A 6,520-nucleotide genomic window follows, 5' to 3' on the forward strand; every position below is an offset into this window, starting at 1 on the left:
TTTCTCTTTTCTTGCTCAAGAAGGGAGGTCCTCAAGCTAGCTACAAATGGTTGGTATTATTAATTGCCTGTGAGTAAGTAGAATAGGGATTTTTCAGCCTTGCAGTGCGCCTGCCTTTGTGCAGTTAACGGGGCATCACCGTCGAGAGCTATGGTCTTAATAGTGGAGTCCTACGGGGATTGCCTACGGCTTAACCACTATTGAGCTATTAGAAGCTTGACAGGAGCCGGTGCTATTTTGGTGTCGAAAGACCCTCTCTTCTATTCCTTGCAATTAATGCTATTCGAGCCGCGGGTACAGTAGCTTGAGTGCTTTTTCTAAAGGGGTAAAGAGGAGTAGCAACTAGGGCTTGAAGTGCCAAAGTACACCTAAAAAGTTTACACCTAAAAGTTGTTAGAATGGCTGACAATATTAAAGAGAGTGAAATTAATGTTGATAACTTTGATTTTGCTCATGAGCAAGCTACTAATGATGCTTCAATGCTTGTTAATTATCTTGTTTCTAGGCTTCAACAAGCCATGGGCAATCCATCTCTCCAAAGTGAAGTGCAACGGCAGCTCCGTGCTCACGGGATTCTCCAAGCTCATCACCATGACGAGAGAACACCTAGGAAGCCTCCTTGTGAGACTACCAAAAGAGGTCTCTCGCCGATTCGGGAAGAAGAGGAGAATCCATATGAAGGGCTCAAGAACTTACTTCTTGATGATGCATCTCCTTCCCAAAGGAGAACTCAAGAACCTCCATCGAGGGAACGAGAAAGAAGCGAGTCTCCCGCCACCTCGGCGGAGATGGCTCCACGAAGACGGCGGGCTAAACGTTCTCCATCACCACCAAAGCGGAGAAGACCATCACACTCTTCTCCACGCCATAATTCAAAGAGGGATGATAAAAAGCAAGAGAAGAAAAAGGCGAGAAAGAGGACACCCTCTTCTCCATCTTCTTTATCCTCTTCCTCTTATGAAAGCTATGGTGAAGACGACAAAGATCAAGACAAGAAAAAGGCGAGAAAGAGGTCACCCTCTTCTCCACCTTCTTCAAATTCTTCATCTTCTGAAGAAAGTGATGGTGCAACTTTTGAACCATCAAAAAGAAGAGGCCATAGGAAATCCTATGCCGCATGGAAGAGGTCGTCCAAGCTGAAGAAATTCAAAGAGGGAGGGAAGAGCATCTCTTTCCTTACCTATGATGGCACCTTCGGTGCTACAGATAAAGTTTTGGCCTTTATCCAGCAATTCGATGCGGCGTTTGGAGATGAGGGCTTCACGGAGTCCTCTAAGCTACGCCATGTAGCTATGCACTTTCAAAAGTCCGCCAGACAATGGTGGTCTAGCCTACGAGCCAACGGTGAAGCTCCACGAACATGGAAGGCTTTAAGAGCTTCCATTATGAAGCAGTTTTTGGCCACCGATGCCAAAGACAAAGTACTCACCGAATGGCGAAGCTTAAAGCTCTCTCCCAATGAATCCATCCACAAATATGTAGACAAGTTTTGGGACCTACAACTCAAAGCCACTGTCTTCAAAAAGTTGGATTTTGGAGAGCAAAAGCAACAATTTTGTGCGGGCTTAACCGAAGAAATGGCGGAGTATGTCAACTCCCAAAGGCCACGTACCATATCGGCGGTAATACACCATACTATGGTGGCCTCGCGAATCAAGTTCCAAACGGGGGTAAAAGAAATAATAAGCCCCCGGAAAACAAAGGTTCCAATGAGCCTAAGGGGAAGGACAATGTCCAAAAGTCTCCTAAGGGCAATTCCAACAAAGCTAAAGAGAAGGGAGTTTACAAAGGAAAGAATAAACTCTCTCCTGAAGAGCTTGAGCGTTATCGTAAAGATAACCGGTGTTTCAAGTGCGGCGAACAAGGGCATGCGTACCGCGCTTGTCCCCAAAAGAACAACCGCCAAGATCCTCCTAGAGCTTCTTTGGTTGAAATCCAAGAGGAGGAGATTCACCAAACTCACCACAAAGGATCTCCTCTATGCCATGCTTGGGGAAAGGTAAGAGAACATGATGCTTTTATTCTCTTTGACCCTGGTTCTACTCACAATTTTATATCTATGGAGTTAGCCACCAAGCTAGGCATACAATCCTATGAGATGGGAGATATCCTACCCGCAGACAGTGCCTTCAAGGGGCAAGAAGCTTCAGTCACTCCCTTAATCGGGAAATTGAGGCTTCATGTCCAAGGCTATGTGGACAAAGAGGACTTCTTTATCTCTCCTCTCAAGCATGAGGATGTAATCCTAGGGGCACCATGGTTTGACCGTTTGGCTGCCCATGTTAAATTTCCTGAAAGGAGAATCTCCTTTAAGTTCAGGGAAAAGGACATGTATATAGATGCTAGGGAGATGGGTAACACCATCCCCATTGTACATACACCAGCTTTCAACAAGTCAATAAAGAGCTCTATTTCTGTGTACATGATTTTTGTTAAAGATTCTCAAAATGAACCTAATGCTTTAGCAAAAGAAAATAAAAGCAACCAAAAGGAATTAGAGTTATCCAATTTTCTCAAGGGGTTTCAAGATGTCTTTATTGACGACATCCCTTGTGAGCTACCTCCTAAACGAGGTAATGACGACCATGCAATTGAACTTCTTCCAGGAAGCTCACCGCCTAACAAACCTCCTTATAGAGTTTCTCAAGCTCAACAAGAGGAGATTATGCGGCAAGTGCATGAGTTAATTGAGAAGGGCATGGTTAGGCCTAGCTCATCTCCATTTTGCTCACCTGTGCTATTAGTGCAAAAGAAAGACGGCACATATCGTATGTGTGTCGACTATAGAGCACTAAATAGGATCACTATCAAGAATAGGTTTCCCGTTCCACGGGTAGAAGACCTATTTGATAAGCTACAAGGATCGACCTACTTCAGTAGGATTGACCTAAAAAGTGGCTATCATCAAATAAGGATAGTTGATCAAGACATTGTAAAGACCGCATTTCGTGCTACATTTGGTCTTTACGAATACATTGTCATGCCTTTTGGCTTGACTAATGCACCAGCCACATTTAACCGCTTGATGGAGAAGCTGTTCAGGCCTCATCGAACCTTCACTGGAGTGTTCTTTGATGATATTATCATCTACTCTAATTCATTAGAGGAACATAAGCAACACCTCCAGGTAATATTTCAAGTTTTAAGAGAGAATAAACTTTATGTTAATCGAAAGAAAAGTGAATTTTTCTTGCAAGAGATTCAATATTTAGGTCACATTATCTCTCAAGATGGAATCCAAATGGATCCATCCAAGTTAGAGGTAATAAAAGGATGGCCTAAACCAAGGAATCTTCATGAACTAAGAAGCTTTATAGGTATGTGTGCATACTATAGACGCTTCATAGAAAAGTTCTCACAAATTGCGGGACCATTACATGACCTAACAAAGAAAAATGTTAGGTATACGTGGTCTGCTAAAGAGAACAATGCTTTCGAAAAGCTTATCTCTCAACCTGTGCTTACCCTACCGGATCTCTCAAAACCATTTGAGGTCCAATGTGATGCTTGTGGTGATTGCCTTGGGGCTGTTCTGCTCCAAGAAGGGCACGCCATAGGCTATGAGAGTCGAAGGCTCGACCCTGTTGAGCAAGCTCTAGGCATATATGAAAAAGAACTCCTTGCAGTTCTACATGCCTTAGACTCATGGAAGCACTATTTATTGGGGACTCCTTTCATTCTGCGAACGGATCACCAAAGTCTTAAGTACTTCATGACGCAGACCAAGCTCTCCGACAAACAAATGAGGTGGGCAAATTTCCTTTCGCAATTTCATTTTCATATTGCTCACATTGCTGGCAAGCATAATCAAGTAGCCGATGCACTCTCAAGACGACCGAGAGTGAATGCGGTTTCCATAGCAACTCACAATGATCTATCTTTAATGATAGATGAGTATGCTATTGATCCCGATTTTAGAGATGTGATTTCAGCCCTTGCATTAGGGAAGAAAGAAGAACCATTTACTTTACAAGATGGTTATCTTCTCTATGGCAATAGACTATGCGTTACTAACTCACTACGTGAGAAAGTAATGTATGAATCTCATGCTCCCCCATATGCGGGGCATAGAGGCATTCAGTCTACCCTAAAGGGAATTGAAACATATTTCTATTGGCCTACCATGAAAGTGAACATACACGAGTATGTTTCCAAATGTGTGGTATGTCAAAAGACAAAATTTGATAGAGGGAAGCAACTTGGATTGCTTCAACCCTTGCCAATCCCTAATTCACCTTGGGAGAGCATATCCATGGATTTTATCTTTGGATTGCCTAAGTCTATCCATGGGAATACGGGAATATGGACGATAGTAGACAGGTTCAGTAAACAAGCTCATTTTATACCTGTCAAAAAGACTATCAAAGCCCATCAAATGGCAACCCTCTTCATTTCACAAATTTTCAAGTACCATGGCTTGCCAATGTCCATAGTGTCGGATAGAGATCCTAGAATGACCAGTAATTTCTAGAAGGGTCTCTTTGAGAATTTAGGAACAAGGCTAAACTTCTCTTCGGCCTATCATCCACAAACTGATGGCCAAAGTGAAATAGCTAACCTAACTATTCTCGATCTACTAAAAGCCTATGTAACGGAAGTAGATCAAAGATCCCAATGGGAGAAGTACTTACCCTTAGTAGAGTATGCTTACAATAACACTGTACATACTTCTACAGGAAAAGCACCTTTCGAGGTAATTGAGGGAAGATCAAAAAGTCCCTTGCTACTTAAGGTACATGGGAAGATCTTCGCTGCAGATGAGTATAGCCGAGACCTACAAGAATCTTTCCAAAAGATTAAGGATGCTATCTCTATCTCACAGCAAAGGCAAAAGGCTGCTGCTGACAAGCACAGAAGAGCCCAAGCCTTTAAAGAAAACGATTGGGTCTTGTTAAAGTTTCCCAAGGCTCGATTAAGGCACACTACGGGCAAGAATCCTACGGGCCACCAAAAGTACTATGCTAAACTAGCAAAAAGGTACTATGGTCCCTTCCAGATTCTTAGGCCAATCAATGAGATGGCCTATCAACTTAAGTTGCCCAATCATTGGCTCATACACAATGCTTTTCATGTGAGCCTCTTAAAGCCTTACAAAGGAGATCTACCTCAAGAACCAACTATTGAAGACCCACCGGAGATCGAGGACCACGAGGAGGTGCTGCAGCCCGAGTCCATTCTCCGACATGAAGACAAGGTATTAAGAGGCGGTAAGACTATCCGACGATATCTTATTAAGTTTAAGAATTATCCTTTTGAAGATGCTAGATGGATGCAAGGCATACAATTAAAGGATAACCTAAACCTTGTCAATGCTTACAATGCTTCCCAAGAGTAAGCAAATGTACAAAATGTTAAAAATGAACAAAAATTTTTGTCTTATAAGACTCTCTTTTTCTTGATTTGTGCACAAAAATGAAGTAGTATGCATGCTTAGATCAAGTTTGTGGAGACGACGTCTCCCAAACACCAAGTAGAGCTTGTCACTCTACTATGGAAGACTGATAGGACTAATGTGCAGACATGCTTGCGGCAGCCTCAGGCTCTCAAGCGCCAAATGGACTAGTCATCCATTATGGAATGATGTCGTAGGGTAACATAGGGATCCTCTACCCGCTAAGAAAAGGACTCATGCATATGCTTTATCTTCTCTACACCATAGTCGAGGACGACTATGATTTCAAGAGAGAGGTAATGTCATAATAATCAATATCTAATTCTCCTAAATGATTTTCTCATATTAAACTGATCATTTAATGTGGGGAAGTGCCAAAGGAGAAAAAGCTAGAATATTGGTTAAGTTAGCAGACCGGCCACAGTAGGGATCCAAAGGAGGGAAAATAGGGATCCAAAGGGGGGGCCATCTGCAAAAGAGCCATGTGAAACAATGGGCCAAAAAGACCCTAAGGTTCAGCCCATTAAGACTTCCAAAATGCTAAGGTTCCAAAATTCAAAGGTTGTGTCCAAAGGTCAACCCTAGGGAAAATTGGATGCTTAGTGTGTGCCCTAAAAGTCTTTGCATATCCCTACATGGGAGGGGGCGAGCCCCAAAGCTAGGGGATGAGAGAGAAAGCCACACACACACACACAGGCTCCCTTTACACAAAGGGAATGAGGGACACATGTCAGCTCCCTAGGCCAGATGCCCACAAGGTGTGCCCAATTCCTATTGGAAGACCCTTGAAGTGGACCAATGAGAATTAGGCTAGAGTAAATCTAGTTTAATTAATTTAAAAACATTTAATAAAAGAAACCAATAAGAATTAAGTGTCCTAGAAGACTATTGGGCAGTCTCCCAAGGGGTCCAATGAGCATTCAGGAGCCCCATGGCTTGCCTGATTCCTATTGGCCAGGAGGCAAAGGGGTCCAATGAGAGTTTAGTTTAATTATTTAATTATCTAAAGCTCTCACAAAAGGGGAAAGGGGGACACATGTCAGAAGGCTATCACTTATGCTGCTTAATCCCTATTGGCTTGACCTGGGGAGGTCCAATGAGGCAAAAGCCAGACTAACTTAGCAGCTA

The sequence above is a fragment of the Adiantum capillus-veneris genome, chromosome 28, assembly GCF_014529385.1.
Source record: "Adiantum capillus-veneris isolate H3 chromosome 28, ASM1452938v2, whole genome shotgun sequence".
Classification (NCBI taxonomy): domain Eukaryota; kingdom Viridiplantae; phylum Streptophyta; class Polypodiopsida; order Polypodiales; family Pteridaceae; genus Adiantum; species Adiantum capillus-veneris.